Here is a 20,826-nt window from a genome sequence, read left to right on the forward strand (position 1 = left end):
ATATGATGTAATTCTTTAGCGGTGTGTTTGTTGGGATCCAATGAACTTTGAGTCTATGTTCAGATCTGTCTCTTTTATCCATAAAAGTTATTTGAGTCTTCTTCGATCTCTTATATGCATGATTGCTTATAGCCTCATATTTCTTCTCCGATATTTGGGTTTTGTTTGGCCAACTTGATCTATTTATCTTGTAGTGGGAAGATGTGCTTTGTGATGGGTTCGATCTTACGGTGCTTGATCCCAGTGACAGAAGGGGAACCGACATGTATGTATCGTTGCCATTAAGGATAACAAGATGGGGTCTATTTCTACATAAATAGATCTTGTCTACATCATGTCATCATTCTTATTGCATTACATCGTTTCTCCATGAACTTAATACACTAGATTTATGCTGGATAGCGGTCGATGTGTGGAGTAATAGTAGTAGATTCAGGCAGGAGTCGGTCTACTAATATTGGAAGTGATGCCTATATAATCATCATTGCCTGTATATCGTCATGATTATTTGAAGTTCTATCAATTGCCCAATAGTAATTTGTTCACCCATCGTTTGCTATTTATCTCGAAAGAAGCCACTAGTGAAACCTACGGCCCCCGGGTCTCTCTTTCTTAATATATTTGCCTTTGCGATCTATTTTCCTTTGCTTTCATTTTCAGATCTATTAGACCAAAAATACAAAAATACCTTGCTGTAATTTATTTTATTCGAGATCTATTTACCCCATCTATCATATTTTTAGCACGCCCGTTTGCCAATTTCTGGCGCCATTACCCGAAAGGGATTGACAACCCCTTTTACACGTCAGGTTGCGAGTATTTGTTATTTGTGTGCAGGGGTTGTTTATGTAGTGTTGCTTGGTTCTCCTACTGGTTCGATAACCTTGGTCTCATACCTGAGGGAAATACCTACCATCGCTGTGCTGCATCATCCCTTCCTTTTTGGGGAAATACTCATGTAGTCTAGCAGACATCAAAAGGAATTAAGGCGCCGTTGCTAGGGATACATCATCAACATCTACCAGGTTCCTAATCACAAATCTCATCTCCTCGCAATTTACATTATTTTCCATTTGCTTCTCGTTTTCCTCTCCCCCACTTCACAAAAAATTTCCGTTTTATCCGCCCTCTATTCTGTTTGTCGTTTTCTTTCCGGGTCTATTCGTGTTCTTGCTTTCTAGTCGGAATGGCTAGTGTGTCTACTCCTCCTTTATCGCCAGACTTTGAAGTTTTATACTTGAAGCAATAGCAAGGAGAAAATTTGAAAGATGCTTGGTATAGGCTTATGGAATCCTATCGTGTTTGCAATTTAAAAGGAGAGGCAAAGATCTTACTTCGTAATTCTCACATAGGATTGGCTTTTGCATCATAGACAACTCTTAGATTTTTCCGCTAAAGGGAATTTTATTGAGCTTGATGCTAATGTTGCCTATGAAATCTTAGAAGGAATTTTGGGGGTTCCACCTCCAAAGAAGGGGTTTTCTTTCACCCCAGAGGGATTTCAAATGGTGGACCAACTTGGCGATTTGCACAAACATATGGTTGAATTGGAAAAATATAATGAACCCCTCAAACATCTTAATAGTAGTATTAATCGCATGAATACTTGGATATTTTAGATCTAAAGATGGTTTCTTTTCCTGAGAATTTAGGAAAGCGCAAAGAGCCTCCCGGGTCTGAGAAAGCCCTTACAAAAATTGCCAAAACCACGGATGACAAAACTTAGATTCTTACTGAAAAACAGAAACTTTCGCGCTAACGAAAATATTTTTCGTTTTTAACAGAAGCATGATAAAATACCAATTATTTTTGCAGAGGATTAATATGCAAATTTCTCAGGTCTTCCTAATCTTTCATAATTTTTTGAGTTACAGAAGTATTCGAAATCTCCAGATTGCTACAGACTGTTCTGTTTTTGACAGATTCTGTTTTCTTTGCGTTGTGAGCTTGTTTTGATGATTCTATGGTTTTCTTTGGAGATTTCTTGCCATATAAAGTTGGAATACAGTAGATATAATGCAAGAAGAATATATGAATAAGTTCCAACAGTACTCATAGTAGTGATTTGTTTTCTTACACTAACGGATCTCACGAAAGTTTTGGTGAGTTTTGTGTGATTGAAGTTTTCAAGTTTTGGGTGATGTTATGATGGAGGAAGGAATAAGGAGTAAGGAGATCCTAAGCTTGGGGATGCCCACGGCATCCCTAGCTATTATCCAAAGAGAAGCAAGCAACTAAGCTTGGGGATGCCCCGAGTGGCATCCCCTCTTTCTTCTAACGACCATCAGTATTTTACTTGAAACTAAATTTTTATTCGTCACATACTATGAGTTTTGCTTGGAGCGTCTTGTATGAGATGAGTCTTTGCTTGTTTTGTTTTGTGATTTATGTCTTGAATCCTTGCTGGTAACACCTATTTGAGAGAGAAAAAATTATGCCATGACTTGTTAGAATTGCTCTCTATGCTTCACTTTAATTTTCATGAGCTATGGAATTGCTCTAGTGCTTCACTTATATCTTTTTTAGCATTGTGTGCTTTAGTATTTTTGAAGAAATTCTCTCTTGCTTCACTTAAATTTATTTGAGAGTTAGTAATTTTTTAAGAAATTCTCTCTTGCTTCACTTAAATTAATTTGAGAGAAAGAAATATTATGCTTATAATCTTCACTTATATTTGTTTGAGCTTATCAAAAGCAACACACGAAAATTAGTCTCAAAGTGATAGATATCCAAGAAGGATATAATAAAAACTTTCATGAATATCATTGGTCAAACTCGATTCCTTGTAATAGTTTTGAGATATGATGATATGATATGTGAGTAATGTTGATGAGTAATTATGATTTAGTAAGAATATTGGTGTTAAGGTTTGTGATTCCCTATGCAAGCACGGAAGTCAATAGATATGCAATGAGATTACATCCTACTTGTGGTGCATTATTTGGTGTTAATTATGCTCAATGCTCGCTTATGAGATTATCTGTTTCTTGGTTGGTCGCTTCTCAATCTTTTGCTAGGCTTCATTTTGCACTAAGTATGATCACTACTTGTGCATCCAAAATTCATTAAACCCGTTTTGCCACATGAGTCCACCATACCTACCTATCTGCGGTATTCTTTTGCCGTTCTAAACAAATTTGCATGTGCCATCTTTAATTTTCAAAATAAATTACTCTTTTGGGTGCTCGTACCGCTCTTGAATCAGTAGGGGGCGCCTAATATATTTCCATGCTAGATATGTTATTCTCACGATGAGTGTTTATTCACTTGTCATTGCACGAGAGTAAGGCAAAGGTATTAGGGATGCCCAATCCCGAAATGAAAAATGAATTTACTTTATGTTGTCAAATAATTAATTCCTTGGAAAGGGTTGGTATGGATGGGACATGTGGATACGACTAGCCATGGAAAGTGAAAGTATGGTGGAAAAAGGAATAAACTTTAATTTCTGTTTGGGAACCGCCTATGATATATCTAGCATGGAAACTATTGGGAGCTTCTCGATCATTCTCATTGACAAGAAAAGCATGCCTCCCAAAATGTTCTCATCTCTATGTTTTTCGCTTTGAGCTCTGGCACCTCTACAAATCCCTACTTCCCTCCGCGAAGGGCTTTTCCTTTACTTTATGAAATTTTTATTTTACATTTGAGTCTCCATCTTCTCTTATAAAGCACCAACCAGAGGGCACTACGGTCGTACTTGTGCATTGGGTGTAGCTAATATGCGAGTGTGTTTCATAAATGGATCAATGATTGAGCATGATGGGCTAGGCATAACTTATTTTAGCATTGATATTTTGAAAGACATGGTTGCTTGTTGATATGCTTGAGTATTTAAGTGTCATGTCAAAACTAGACTATTGCTTTGAATCATATAAAAGTCCAAATGTTCATTCTACAAAGAAAAGAATATGAGATGACATGTTAGGCAACATTCCACATCAAAAATTCTGTTTTTATCATTTACCTACTCGAGGACGAGCAGGAATTACGCTTGGGGATGCTGATACGTCTCCAACGTATCTATAATTTTTTTATTGTTCCATGCTGTTATATTATCATTTTTGGATGTTTTATGATCATTTTATAGTCATCTTATATCATTTTTTGGCACTAACCTATTGACATAGTGCCAAGTGCCAGTTGTTATTTTTTGCATGTTTTTACGTTGCAAAAAATCAATATCAAACGGAGTCTAAACCCAGCGAAACTTTTTGTGGATTTTTTTGGACCAGAAGACATCTAATGGGCCGGAGAAGCGCCTGGGGCGTGCTCCGAGGGACCACAACCCACCAGGGCGCGCCTGGAGGCCCAGGAGCGCCTTGGTGGGTTGTGGCCACCTCGGGTGCCCCCGGACCGCCTCTTTACTCTATAAATACCCCAATATTCCAGAAACCCTAGGGGAGTCGACGAAAATCAATTTCATACGCGGCAAGTTCCAGAAACACCAGATCCAATCTAGACACCATCACGGAGGGGTTCATCATGTCCATTGGTGCCTCTCCGATGATGCGTGAGTAGTTCTTTGTAGACCTTCGGGTCTGTAGTTAGTAGCTAGATGGCTTCCTCTCTCTTGTTTGATTCTCAATACAATGGTCACTTAGAGATCCATATGATGTAATTCTTTTGCGGTGTGTTTGTTGGGATCCGATGAACTTTGAGTTTATGATCAGATCTATATCTTTTTATCCATGAAAGTTATTTGAGTCTTCTTTGATCTCTTATATGCATGATTGCTTATAGCCTCGTATTTCTTCTATGATATTTGGGTTTTATTTGGCCAACTTGATCTATTTATCTTGCAGTGGGAAAAGGTGCTTTGTGATGTTTTCGATCTTACAGTGCTTGATCCTAGTGACAGAAGGGGAACCGGCACGTATGTATCGTTGCCATTAAGGATAACAAGATGTGGTCTATTTCTACATAAGTAGATCTTGTCTACATCATGTCATCGTTCTTATTGCATTACTCTGTTTCTCCATGAACTTAATAGACTAGATGCATGCTGGATAGCGGTCGATGTGTGGACTAATAGTAGTAGATGCAGGCAAGAGTCAGTCTACTAATCTTGCACATGATGCTTATATAATGCTCATTGCCTGGATATCGTCATGATTATTTGAAGTTCTATAAATTGCCCAATAGTAATTTGTTCACCCACCGTTTGCTATTTTTCTCGAGAGAAGCCACTAGTGAAACCTACGACCCCGGGTCTCTTCCATAATATATTTGCCTTTGCGATGTATTTTCCTTTGCTTTTATTTTCAGATCTATTAAACCAAAAATACAAAAATACCTTGCCTCAATTTATTTTATTCGAGATCTATTTATCCCATCTATCATATTTTTTATCACGTCCGTTTGCCAATTTCTGGCGCCGTTACCCGAAAGGGATTGACAACCCCTTTTACACGTCAGGTTGTGAGTATTTGTTATTTGTCTGCAGGTGATGTTTACGTAGTGCTGCTTGGTTCTCCTACTGGTTCGATAACCTCGGTCTCATCATTGAGGGAAATACCTATCGTCGCTCTGCTGCATCATCCCTTCCTCTTTAGGGAAATACCGACGTAGTCTAGCATACATCAATGTGACGAATAAAAATATAGCTCCAAGTAAAATACCGATGGTCGTCAGAAGAAAAAGGGGATGCCAACTTCCGATGGGCCCCATGTTGCTGATCCTTTTGCCTATCACAGCATCACCGACGCTCTGTAGTACCTGACGATCACGCGCCCGGAGATCTCCTACGTCGTGCAGCAGATCTGCCTCACATGCATGATCCTCCACTACAAAAATACACTTCTGTGATGATACATGTTTGTCACAGTAGGTCACATTTTATGTCATGCATGTACATCCATGACGATTTTATGACAGAATCAAGATAGTCATACTTGTGCTATCATAGAAGTGTTCCATGACATTACCAAAATTATCATCACGGAAGTGTCCACTTCCATGACGAAAAATCGCGTGTCACAGAAGTGCTTTCGTCAAGGGTGACCGACATGTGGCATACACCATAACGGAATGCCGTTAAGCTATCAGGTCCGGTTTTGGATCCGATAACCCACTAACAGCCCGAACCAATGGCGATTTTCCACGTGTAAAATCATCATTGGCTGGAGGAAACACGTGTCAGCTCCCCGTTGGCACAGGTGTCACTCAACCAATGGGCGAGATGCGCTTATGAAATGTTGACACGTGGACCGGCCCAAAAGTGGCCCATAAAGTTTAAATGGGCTGGTCCAACTAAAGGCCCACAAGATTTTGTGGTCCATAATGGGACGGCCCAGCAAAAGGCCCACGAGATTTTGCAGACCATAATGGGCCAGCCCAGCTAAAGGCCCACATGATTGTGCGGACCATAATGGGCCGGCCCAGCTAAAGGCCCACAAGATTTTGTGGACCATAATGGGCCGGCCCAGCTAAAGGCCCACGAGATTTCACCGACCATAATGGGCCGACCCAGCTGAAGGCCCAACAAATTTTGATGACACTAGTAGGCCGGCCCGTTAACAGGCTGCCATGTTTTGGTCAAAATGCCGGCCCATATTTGATTCAGTCCATGAACAGTCTGCCACGTTCTAGGCCTAATAAAGGCCCATATGAGATCCGGCCCGTTAAAAGCCTACCACGTTCTGGGCCAAATTACGGCCCAGATTAGGTGCGGCCCTTTGAGAGGCTTTGGGCTAAATTATGGCCCATATCAGATTCGGCCCGTCAACTAGACACTATGCTTTTGGGCCCACTTGATAAAGGCCCATTTAGTAATTCGGCCTGATATTAGTTTTGGCCTTTTAAAGACCCGTTTAACATTTCGGCCCGATATATATTTCGGCATGTTAGAAGCCCGTCATATAGTTGGGCCTAATTACGGCCCCGTTTGCATCCGGCCTGCTCACAGACGATAATCTGATTGGGCAAAACAAGGACCAGGACAATTTTGGCCTATTATAAGCCCATGATTTGATTGGCACAATCATGGCCGGGGTCTATTTCGGCCTGTTGTCGGCCCATGAGCTGTTCGGCACTTTCCAGGCCCAACCTACTTTTCAGCCTCCTAAAAGCCCATTGAGTTTTCTCGGGAAAATAGGGTTGGCGGTTTACTCGGCCTATTAAAGTCCCGAATCTACTAGTGGGCCAGTTTACATTTAGGCCTGTTAACGGACCAAGATGATGGGGCCCATGACGCAGATCATACATAGTGATTTGCATGACGGCCCGATTATGTACCGTAATTTTACGGTTTGGCCGTTGTACTGCGAAGACGGGATATATATACAGTAAAATGAGTGCAGCATAGTGAATAAGAAAAAACCTAGACTATACAATAAAGAAATTACGGCATATTACATCCACTGGGTATCAAAGTTCGCCACTATGATAATAAAGCACAAGCAGAGAGCAGATTACATACACTAGGCATCAAAGATCCCCACCAGTGCAATTAAACACGCCGACAAAATAATATACAAAAGCGACAGCACATCAATAGAGTTCAAGAAAGGTTAGCCCTGCTCGGGAGCTACATCGCAAGCAGCTGAGCAAGCTGATGAGACTGCACTTGTTTGATACTTATATCCTCCTCACTCTGAAAGATTAACTAGCAGACAGATGACAGGTTTTGCACATATAAGTATCAGTGCTGACAATTCATCACATTTCTTACTGACGAATAAAGTGACACAGTTTAAAAACTAGCATTAACACAATATGGTATTGTTCAGGTCAAGACATGGCAGGAAATGACATTGTGAATGAGTTGGCAGCTTCACGACACCACTGGATTACAGATCAAGAACTCATAAGTATCAATGGTTAGTGTGCTGTCAATTTATCCCATTTCAGATTGCCAAAATAAGATCACTTGCTGTGTATAGTTTTATTTACATGGTATGAAGAAGGAACTTGGTTGTACAACTGAAAACTTAAATTGAGAAGGACAAACTTTTGTTTATGAAGTACATAATAAACTTTAAACATGCAATTTGATGAAACACCAAAAATAAACAGCTGTTGCAGTCATGCCTAACCAAATATACACAAAAAGTTTGAAGGCTTGAGAAGGGCAAACTTACATTATTGAAGAAGGCTGGCTCTATAAAGCCCTTGTCCATGCTAATGGGGGGCAATTCAAGAAGTTACCACAGAATCTTCTTCATAGCCATTGCCTTTATTCTATATTTTGTTAAGAGTAAATATAGATGTGACAATATAAGAAAAAATGGAGAATATTTAAGATAAGATGAAGAGTGATGCTACATAACCAAGTAGCTATAAATGTAAGTACAACGCTACATACAAAAGGCACACCCAAGAGCAATGCAGAGCTAAACTTCTTATGTACCATCGGTGTGTAGTGACCAGACCTCAAACAGTCTGATCTCTGTGCATCAGTGTCATCCCTGGATCAGTAATGCTGACAAACACAGTACTTGAAGGATTTATAACAGAGTAGCAATCACACACTTATTACATCGAGTGTCTCAAAATAGAACTTATTACAAATAATATGGCTTAAGGCCATCTAATGACAATAACAGCGGAAGGCTTGGAAGATAAGCGAGTCCATCAACTCCAACGGCATCACTGAGTATAGAACCACGACCTAATGGCACCTTACTCGTCGTCTGAAAAGTCTGCAACATGAACGTTGCATCCCGAAAACGGGTCAGCACATGGAATATGCTGGCAATGTAACACATAGAGAGTAATGAACAGAAATAGGCTATACTACATGCATATATGGTTGGTGGAAAGCTCTATGGTTACAGTTTTGCGTGAAGCCAGTTTTTCCCTACTGTAAAGGAAATAAATTTTATTTAACTATCATGGTCGTTGTTAAACATTGAGAGTGTAGACACCCTCTCAATCCCAATTAAGCATCATCATTAAAACCCAACAAAATTAATTAAAGTAACATGATGAGATTCACATGATAATCCAAGTACTAGATACTCAAGATGTCCATAACCAGGGACACGGCTAACCATGATTAGTTTATACACTCTTCGGAGGTTTGCGCATGTTTCCCCACAAGACTCAATCTCCTCCGTTGGGATTCTCGCACTACATGGTGTTTGAGAAACGGATAACCGAGACATAGTCTTTCAGAAGCGCTAGCACCTTATGATCGGGTAGACCATTACACCTACTTTCCCCTACATCTGCTAGTCTACCACTGTAAGAGTTCGCACAACTTAATCAACTATGCTAGGGCCCATGGTAGCTTGTGGCTGCACACGGAAGTTTCTAGCATGAATAATCTCATGATCCCTTTGAGCCTGGGTGGCGGTCCATCAAAAAAACAGGCAATCGCTGGAATACCCAGGTGCCTCAATCCACCCAGATGTGTATTAAAGTTGCCACCTTAAATGAACCATTAATTAACAATCTCACATCTGTCATGGATAGACTCACCCAATCCACGTCTACTAGCATTGCATGGCAATATAAGCAAACGTAGAAATAACTCCCAAGGGTTTGATAATAAAACAGGTAACAGGTACTACCTCATCTACTTCCCAAAACCCACAATTTAATTAGATCCTAATCATGCAATGTTTGGGGATTGATCTAATGCAACAAAACTGGGTAGTAAGAGGTATGATCAAAGTGTTACTTGCCTTGCTGATGATCCGTGAATCCTAGAGATTCGAAGTAGCAAGCGGCCCACACCGGGTACTCTATCGTGAACAAACAAGTATACAATAAGCACTCATCTAATGCATAGGTAAAACTCAAATAAGCGAACTAACCAGAAAGTTCAACTTAAGAATTCTGGTTTGCAAAAAGAAACAAATCACACGAAGCAACGAAAGTCAAACAGCGAAAGAAACAAGCTTCGTTTACTAATCTGGATCTAAGTAAAATTTTACAGAAGGAAAACTTGTTTGAGTTGGTTAAACGGAAAGAGGATTTCGAGATGAAACTCTAGGCGCTTGAATCGCCTGATTCTGATAAATGAGCGAAAAGTTATACTAAATCGAAAATCGAATCAGAAATCACGATTGAAAATAATCGCAGAAAATCTGAGAAAAATAAAAATGGACGAACAGGCTAACGAACGAACGTTCGCTGTCTGCGGCTAAACAACGAAAACTGTTCGTTAAAACGAACGTACGGACGAACGTCCGCTATATAACTAAACCGAAAAAACGATCTAAAAAAATAAACCGGGTTCCTAAAAAATAATAAACCGACGGTTTTCTCTCAAAAACCGTGGCGGCGATGGGGTCTACCTCCGGCGGGTCAACGGGCGGCAGCGGCGGTCGGCTCCGGCGGGGTGGGTGGCTCCGGCGGCGGCGGCGAACGGGCAGCGGGCGGTGGCAACCGCGCGGCGGTTGGCTAGGGCGGCGGCGGGGCTAGGGTTTGGGGTGGGCTGGGGTGGGCTCGGGCGCTATATAAAGGGGGGCAGGCCAGGGGAGTCCAGGCCGAATACGGCCCGAGATCGGTTCGCATTTTTTTAAAAAAACATTACGCGCAGAAAAACAAATAAAAGAAATACTAAATGGACTCCAAAAATCCCGAAATAATTTTTTCTGACTTCTAAAATCAAGCCGGACAAGGTGAACATTTATTTGGGGCCTAAATGCAATTTTGAAGAATGCACATTTTTCCTAAATTCAAATAAAACAGCGGAAAAACTCCAAAATAAAATCTTATTTGATTTTTTATTAAATCCTCAATATTTCTTTATTTTGGGAAAGTCATTTTATTCCCTCTCACTTATTTTTATAATTGAAATAATTGAAGATAAAATAAATAAAATCAAATGATCCTATTTTCAAAATTTGAGAAAACTCAAATATGAAAATAACGAAATCCCCAACTCTCTCCGTGGGTCCTTGAGTTGCGTGGAATTTCTAGATCAGGCCAAAAGCAATAAAATATGATATGCAATGATGATTTGGTGTATAACATTCCAAATTGAAAATTTGGGATGTTACAAACCTACCCCCTTAAGATGAATCTCGCCCTCGAGATTCGAGTTGGCTAGAAAATAGGTGAGGGTGGTCCTTCAGCAGATCTTCCTCTTGCTCCTAGGTGGCTTCATCCTCGGTGTGGTGGCTCCACTGAACTTTACAAAACTTGATAACCTTGCTGCGGGTGACTCGACTGGCATATTCGTGAATCTTAACTGGTTTCTCCTCATAGGTCAAATCACTATCCAACCGAATCGCTTCCAGCGGCACTGTATCTCTCAGCGGTATATCAGTCATCTCCGCGCGGCACTTCTTCAACTGGTAAACGTGGAACACATCGTGAACTCCTGACAATCCTTCGGGCAACTCTAATTTGTAAGCAACTTCTCCCATACGCTCCAAAACTTTGTATGGTCCCACAAAACGTGGCGCTAACTTTCCCTTAACTCCAAAGCGCTTAACTCCTCGAAGCGGGGATACACGAAGATAAACTCTGTCTCCGACTTCGTAAACCATCTCCTTGCATTTAGAATCTGCATAGCTCTTTTTCCTGGACTGGGCTACCTTGAGCCTATCGCGAATCAACTTCACCTTCTGTTCAGACTCCTTAATCAAATCCGGTCCAAACAACTGGCGGTCTCTAACTTCATCCCACGACAATGGTGTTCTGCACCTTCTTCCGTACAAAGCTTCAAAAAGGGCCATCTTCAAACTGGATTGATAACTTTTGTTGTAAGAGAACTCTGCATACGGCAAATTGTCGTTCCAACTAGATCCATAATCTAGCGCACAAGCTCTCAGCATATCCTCCAAAATCTGATTGACTCTAGCCTGGTACCCAAAATTTTGTGGAACTGATTCCAGAACTTTGAGGTAAACTGGGTTCCTTTATCAGATACAATGCTCCTCGGAACTCCATGCAGACATACGATCCTGGTCATGTATATCTTAGCCAACTTGGCACTGCTGTAAGTAGTCTTCACTGGAATGAAATGAGCCACCTTCGTCAAACGATCGACTACAACCCATATTGAGTCATAGACTGAACGGGTCCTGGGTAATCCCGTGATAAAGTCCATGCCTAGCTTATCCCACTTCCATTCGGGTATCGGCAATGGCTGAGCAATCCTGCTGGCTTCTGATGCTCTGCTTTACTCGCTGACATACATCACAAACTACTACATACTCCGCAATATCCTTCTTCATTCCGGTCCACCAGAAAGTATCCTTCAAATCCAAATACATCTTGATATTTCCTGGGTGAATCGAGTATGGTGAATCATGGGCCTCTTGCAGAATCAACTTCCTGATCTCCGGATCATTAGGCACATAAACATGGTACTCGAACCATAAGGTATCATGCTCATCCTCACGAAATCCTTTATCTTTTCCCTTGCTCATTTTCTCTTTAATAGAAGCAATCTCCTTGTTAGTCTTCTAAGCTTCTCTGATTGTATCCATCAAAGTAGACTGAACCTCCAATGCTGCTACATAGCCTCTCGGAACTATCTCCAAACATAGCTCACGAAGATCCTTGGCTAACTCCTTTGGTAACTCTCCGGTCATTAGTGTGTTGACATGGCTCTTGCGGCTCAACGCATCAGCTACTACGTTAGCCTTTCCGGGGTGATAATGCAATCTCATATCATAATCCTTGATGAGCTTCAACCATTTTCTTTGCCTGAGATTCAACTCCTTCTGCATGAAAATGTACTTCAAGCTCTTGTGATCCGTGTACACCTCACAATGGTTTCCAATGAGAAAATGTCTCCACGTCTTTAAGGCGTGCACTATGGCTGCTAACTCCAGGTCGTATGTAGCATAATTCAACTCATGGGGCTTAAGCTGTCGTGAAGCATACGAAACAACTCTTCCCTCCTGCATAAGCACTGCTCCAAGTCCTCGATGTGAAGCATCGCAATACACCTCATAATCCTTGCGCTGATCTGGCAGAATCAACACTGGCGAGGTAACCAAATGTTTCTTCAACTCCTGGAAACTGGCCTCACATTCCTCAGTCCATTTGAACTTGGTATCCTTCTTTAACAACTCCGTCATAGGTTTTGCAATCTTCGAGAAATTTTCAATGAATCTCCGGTAGTATCCTACAAGTCCAAGAAAACTCCGGATCTCTCCCTCTGTTGTTGGGGCTTCCCAATTTGTCACAGTGACAACCTTGGTGGGATCTACTGCTATTCCTTCTCCGGATATAACATGTCCGAGGAACCCAACTTCCTTCAACCAAAACTCACTTTTGCTGAACTTGGCGTATAACTGATGTTCTCTGAGCTTACCAAGTACCAAACACAAATGTTCTTTATGTTCTTCTTCACTCTTCGAGTAAACCAGAATATCATCAATGAACACTACGACAAACTTATCCAAAAACTCCATAAACACCTTGTTCATCATGTTCATAAAATAGGCAAGTGCTTTAGTCAGACCAAATGACATAACGGTATACTCATACAGCCCATACCTTTTGGTAAATGTTGTCTTAGGTATGTCCTGCTCTCGAATCTTCAACTGGTGGTATCCTGATCGCAAATCGATCTTGGAAAATACCTTAGCTCCTTGCAATTGGTCGAACAAATCATTGATCATCGGTAGTGGGTACTTATTCTTGATCGTCACCTCATTCAATCCTCGATAATCAACAACCATCCTTAATGATCCATCCTTCTTTTCCACTAGAAGTACTTGTGATTCCCAAGGTGACAAACTTGGGCGAATATATCCCTTATCCAGTAACTCCTTAATCTGCTTCTTAATCTCCTCCAAATCCTTTGCAAGCATTCTATACGGTCTCTTAGATATTGGTCATGTGCCTGGAAAAAGCTCAATCAAAAACTCAATGTCTCTATCCGGTGGCATGCCTAGCAACTCTTCCGGGAATACATCCGGAAAATCCTTTGCCACCGGTACTTCCTCCTGTACAACTCGTGTCAAGGAATTTACTTGTGTGCTCTTCGGCTCATGTCGTGACACATACTTGATCCTTCTCCCTTCTGGGGTGGTAAGTAAAATCGACTTACTGGCGCAATCGATGTTTCCTCCATACATTGATAGCCAATCCATACCCAGAATTACATCAAAACCTTGTGATTCCAAAATGATTAAATCCGAGGGAAACACATGCCTAACTATACTCAATGGCACTTGAAAACATCCTTTACTGGCCATATACTCCGCTCCTGGTGAGCTTACTAACATGGGTGTTCCAAGAACCTTGGTCGGCAGTTTATACTTATCCACGAATTCCCTTGATATGTATGAATGCGATGCACCAGTATCAAAAAGAACGATTGCAGTAAAAGACTTAACCAAAAACTTACTGATTACTGCATCTGGTTGGGCTTCAACCTCCTCCATGTTAATGTGGTTCACTTGTCCCCTGTTGAAAGGGTTCCGCTTCTTCCCAGAGCTTCCATTGCCATTTCCATTCTGGGCTTCAGGATATTCATTGGCATAATGTCCGGTCTTCTGACACTTAAACCAAGTGACTTGGCTCATGTCTCTCTTGGCTGGGGTTGACGGGTTGGTACGGTTCTGGCCGTTGCTTCCCCCATTCCCATTACCATTCCTGGGGCCATTATGATTATGCGAACTTCCTCCTCCATGGGTATGCTGGTCCTCCCGATTTCAGGGTAAAACGTGGCTTCTGTTGAGCTCCTGAATTGTACTTCCCTTGTCCATACTTCCTCTTGCGGTTCTCAATCTGCTGCTGCTTCCCTTCAATCATAAGAGAACGATCTACCAACTCCTGGTAGTTGTTGAAGGTTGCTACCATCAACTGCATGCTCAACTCATCATTCAGTCCTTCCAGAAACTTCTCCTGCTTAGTTGCATCCGTAGCAACGTCATTCGGGGCATAACATGCTAACTTACTAAAGTCATCCACGTATTGGCCAACTGTCCGTCCTCCTTGGTGCAAGTTACGAAACTCACGCTTCTTCATGGCCATCGCTCCTGCTGAAACATGGGCAGTACGGAAAGCCTGCTGAAATTGGTCCCATATCACCGTGGCTATAGGGTAGGTGACAGTGTAGTTCTCCCACCATGATGCTGCTGGTCCATCCAACTGATGTGCGGCAAAACACACCTTCTCAGCATCAGTACATCCTGTAGTGGTTAACTCCTTCCAATCTTGCGGAGCCAATCATCTGCTACTATAGGCTCGGTGCTACTAGAGAACACCGGCGGATTCAGTCTAAGGAAACGGGTTAAGTGATCAACAGGTGGAGGTGGTGGTGGGTTGTTGTTGTTGTTCCCCTGATTCTGATTCTGGACTAGCAACTGCATCAATGCATTCTGCTGCTGGATCAACTGGGTGAGCTTCGATGGGAAAGCAAATCCATTGTCACGTCTCGGAGGGATCTGATGGGTTTAGAGGGGAGAGATTAGAATAGAATGAGGTCTAATGAGAAAGCACTACCCATATGCACATGAGACAAACACAAACAAAATCACTGCATTCAATCCAAATAAGGGCATGTAATCGGTCTAGAACTATCGCGAAAGTGCTCGGACTACTCTATTTACATGGTGGAATACTACTACTGATGTGGTGGTCTACTAGAAATATTCCTCGGTTGCAGACTCCATGATATCTGCTCCAACTTCGTCTTCAAAGTCATCATCGCTCAGGTCAGAGTCGGTGTCGTCGATTATGATGTAGTCTTCCGGGCGAATCTCCTTGGGTTCTTCTTCTTCTTCTACTAGTGTAAGGTCTCCCATGAATATTCCGATCTTATTAATCAGGTCGTCATTCTTCTCCACTAGTACGACGATTTCCTCCTCATAATCTTCATGTGTAGCCTTGATTTCTTTCTGCAGCTCCGTGATTCTTGTCATCGCCTTCTTTAGATCTATCATGCCTGCGCACATCTGGTTCTCCTGACGTCGAATGTGCTGGTTTAACTCCTTGATAAAAGCTGCGATTGATCTATCCTTCCTGGTGCTGATCATCTCCCAATGCTCATCTCGGCGCCCACAAATCTGGTAGATAGTATCCTTGAGATCATTGCGGTAAACTTCTCCAATACGTCCCATGGTGATTTGGTCTGCCATGCTCTTTACTAGACTCCAGGTTGGTGCATCAAAGGAAAACTCTATGGGTTCAGTGACTGGCGCGAATGTCCTTCCTGGGACTTGAACTTGAATCATCTAGCGCTCCTCCTAGGGTAAAGTGGCGTTGTAGGTCCTGGTGAAGCTTGGTACTCCGATGTTCAGGTACTTAGTGACTTCCTTCAGGTGGCGTCCAAAGGGTGTATCTTCATCCGGTTGCGTGAACTTGTTCCTTGCATCTGCCATCCTAAAAGAGTAGAAAAGATGAGAAGTCAGAAATGAGAAGAGAGTAGTGATCTAAGTCTTTTAGCTTAGTGGTCGTGTCCTACAGTCAGCGTGTGCTCTGATACCATCTTGTAGCGACCAGACCTCAAACAGTCTGATCTCTATGCATCAGTGTCATCCCTGGATCAGTAATGCTGACACGCACAGTACTTGAAGGATTTATAACAGAGTAGCAATCACACACTTATTACATCGAGTGTCTCAAAAGAGAACTTATTACAAATAATATGGCTTAAGGCCATCTAATAATGATAACAGCGGAAGGCTTGGAAGATAAGCGAGTCCATCAACTCCAACGGCATCACTACATAGAGAGTAATGAACAGAAATAGGCTATACTACATGCATATATGGCTGGTGGAAAGCTCTATGGTTACAGTTTTGCGTAAAGCCAGTTTTTCCCTACTTCAAAGGAATAAATTTTATTTAACTATCATGGTGGTTGTTAAACATTGAGAGTGTAGACACCCTCTCAATCCCAATTAAGCATCATCATTAAAACCCAACAAAATTAATTAAAGTAACATGATGAGATTCACATGATAATCCAAGTACTAGATACTCAAGATGCCCATAACCGGGGACACGGCTAACCATGATTAGTTTATACACTCTACAGAGGTTTGCGCACGTTTCCCCACAAGACTCGATCTCCTTCGTTGGGATTCTCGCACTACATGGTGTTTGAGAAACGGATGACCGAGACATAGTCTTTCAGAAGCGCTAGCACCTTACGATCGGGTAGACCGTTACACCTACTTTCCCCTACATCTGCTAGTCTGCCACTGTAAAAGTTTGCACAACTTAATCAACTATGCTAGGGCCCATGGTAGCTTCTGGCTGCACACGGAAGTTTCTAGCATGAATAATCTCATGATCCCTTTGAGCCTGGGTGGCGGTCCATAAAGAAAACAGGCAATCGCTGAATACCCAGGTGCCTCAATCCACCGAGATGTGTATTGAAGTTGCCACCTTAAATGAACCATTAATTAACAATCTCACATCTGTCATGGATACACTCACCCAATCCATGTCTACTAGCATTGCATGGCAATATAAGCAAACGTAGAAATAACTCCCAAGGGTTTGATAATAAAACAGGTAATAGGTACTACCTCATCTACTTCCCAAAACTAACAATTTAATTAGATCCTAATCATGCAATGTTTGGGGATTGATCTAATGCAACAAAACTGGGTAGTAAGAGGTATGATCAAAGTGTTACTTGCCTTGCTGATGATCCGTGAAACCTACAGATTTGAAGTAGCAAGCGGCGCACTCCGGGTACTCTATCGCAAACAAACAAGCATACAATAAGCACTCATCTAATGCACATGTAAAACTCAAATAAGCAAACTAACCAGAAAGTTCAACTTAAGAATTCCGGTTTGCAAAAAGAAACAAAACAAACGAAGCAACGAAAGTCAAACGACGAAAGAAACAAGCTTCGTTTACTAATCTGGATCTAAGTAAAATTTTAGAGAAGGTAAACCCCCTCTCAATTCCCATGTGTGAGAACTTCCTGGGGGGAAGCCTGAAAAAAACATGTTCATCCTCCCTCCCCACCTCACCTCCCACCCCTCCCATGGCGACCATGGCGCCACCCAAGATTTCCACTGATCCCACCATCAAAATCCCTTTCCTGGCCGATGGATCCCTTCAGTGATCCACACTCCATCGCCCACCAACTGGATTTTTCTTTTGGTCACCATTTCAGAGGTGAGATCCGTAAGTTATTCCAAACCTCGGTAAACCCCATCTCCTCTTCGTATGGTTTCTCCCATGTGGTTTCATTTGCAAGATTTGGTTTTCAACTGAATACCCACAATGTGAGTTTGGCACTATCATCTTGCACTGGTGGATCCTATGACTCTTTTGAGGTATCTCATATCAAGGGTAATGTTTTTATGTTCAAAGTTCGCTCCAAGGCCGTGGGTTTCTTCTTGGTACGTAAATCATATTTCAATTGTGATGCATTCAAATGCTATTTCCACTTATGGAGCGGTGGTGGCCCAAATTGGATTTTTGAAGAGAAGAAGTGGTATAGAGAACAAGATTCTGAATGGACTATTGTCACACGACGACATAAAGGTAAGCGCACAAATCTTGTACCCACCAATCATGTTTACCGTAGAATCATGGGTCATCTTTCTACCCCGCACATGAGAGTTGATACGCATGATAACAATCCTCTATCGGGGGCGAATGTAATTCCACTCGGATCTACGCCACATGGCTTGCCGATTCCTAATGATCGTGATCTTCGCTCGCCGCCGGTTGCTCCAACGACCCACATGCATAGCGGATCGGCCGTTGCATGCACCAGTGCTAATTTGAATCGATTGGCCCAAAACTTGTCCGCGGAGCCCGTCAGGCCGACAGGTACGGAGCAGCCCAACTCCTCGGAAGATGTATCGTCTGGGAGGTTTTATACTGACATATCCAATTATACTATATGCCAAAAATGCCTTGGTGCTGGGCACGCGCGTAATCAATGCAACAATAGAATCAGGTGTCGTGTTTGTTACCGATACAATCATATCGCCAGATTTTGTTTCAACAAGAATACCAGACTTAATGCTTATCGGGTCAAACAGAAAAAGGATCCTCCCCCTGATATAACTGAAGCTCAAGTAGTCCCCTCGGCTTCTCCCCTTGGTTCTTCTCCCTCTGCGCCACCGGCTACAGCTGCAAACACCGAGATGGCATGCTACCCTTGCAACCCGCTCCCCCACCTTCCACCTGGTACGACGATCATCCCCCCCGGTCCTCTCCGTGCTCGCCGTGGATATGTGGTTCTTGGAGGTGACCTACCGATGGTCTACGCTGAGTGGGCAATCGCCACGCTCGTACCCGAGGTATCAGCTGAGGAGTTTCATGGTGCCATTGCTCTGATCACGAACTACCTGGAGGGACGTGGATGGCGCATCAACTACACTTCCCGCAGTGGTATGGGTACTACTTTGGTTCAGTTTACTACTGCCTGTTCGCGTGATACTGCTGTCAGTCTGAGCCCGTTCCAGATTGGGGACTCTGTTCTTAGGATTAGCAAGCAGGATAGAGGTCTTAATTACCGCAGCATTACTTTCACACATGATGTATGGATCCTACTTATGAATTATCCATTAGAATGCTGGGATGTTGGGGTGATTAGTCGCACTGTGTCACCATATGGTCGCTTTTTGATCTGGAACAAGGATCCAAGGGACAAAGCAAGGGTTATTGTTAAACTCAGGGTCATGAATGTTGACAATATTCCTATCAGTCCAGTTGTTCTGAGGAACCTTGATGATGTTGGATATGGTGACTCATGGACTTGCCCAACATATATACTGTCGAGGGATCTGATTGGTCAGCAAGGGGGTGATGAGGACCCATTGCCACCTGATGGTGGAAACCCTCATCCCCTCCCTCATGTACATGGAGGTTTCTGGCATGATGAGGTATTAGGGAATATACCTATGGATCAAGTTGTTATTAATCCTCATAATGAGAACCTTGGTGCACCATATGAGGATGTTCATGTGGTCCATAATGACAATGTGAACCACGATGATGCCCACATGGCTGCTGCTTCTGAACATATTAATGCTGATCATGTTGAGGCACCTGTTTTGGAGGAAGTAAGATCTCCTATTCAGATACACTCCAATACAATCTATGCTGAACCTCATGAGACTCTTGGGCCTGATTACATCCCAATTAATCCTGTTGCCTCACAACCCAGTTCTCAGAAAGCTCCTAGTCCTGTGTTTATCCCCAATAACTGCAGCATGAGCTACAATGACATACCATCCACTAGCAGCTCCCAGCCTTTGCAGACTAGCAACTTTGCTGTTGAGGGTGCTACTGAGCACAATAATGTTCTTCAGGAACTTATTGGCAACTTGGTGACAAATGCTCAGGACATCATTCCCAAACTGGGTGGCAGCCAGATTGTCAATGCTTCCTGCAATGTGGTCAATGTTGTGGGCACCAATGGTAACAATAAAAGATGTTATCTGCAGATCCAAACCATCCAGAAGGAACCACCTATGAATACCAGCTCTGTCAGCATTGAGGAGATCACAGGTCAGGAGTTTGCTGAAGTTCAGAAACCCTCTATCAGGCAGAAAAAGAAGAAGATCATAGATGACACCTTCTGCAGGAGGAGCAACAGGATTGCCAAGCTCACCAGGGGATTCAAGGACCAGGCTGCTGCAGATAATGTCATCAATAATGAAGCTAAGATTGAGCATAGTAACAAATAGGACCCTAAGAAAATGAAGAAAGATATATCTGTTAACCTGGGACCTCAATTTGATGCTGTGATTATTAATAAGCAGGCACCTACACCACCTGAATTTCCTATGAAGACCCTGCAGGCTATTGGCACAGGTCCATGTAAGATGGCACCCCAGGATGTGTCCCCTAGTGCTTTGCACTATGACAGCTCTGATGATTAGGTCTCACTCCTATGATGTGGGCTTTGATGGCTCCCCTAACTGCCATCTTGCTTTGATTCCAGTTCCTTTTGCTTCCTCTACCATGTCATTTGGATGCCTGC

Source organism: Triticum dicoccoides, chromosome 6A, assembly GCF_002162155.2.
Source record: "Triticum dicoccoides isolate Atlit2015 ecotype Zavitan chromosome 6A, WEW_v2.0, whole genome shotgun sequence".
Lineage (NCBI taxonomy): Eukaryota > Viridiplantae > Streptophyta > Magnoliopsida > Poales > Poaceae > Triticum > Triticum dicoccoides.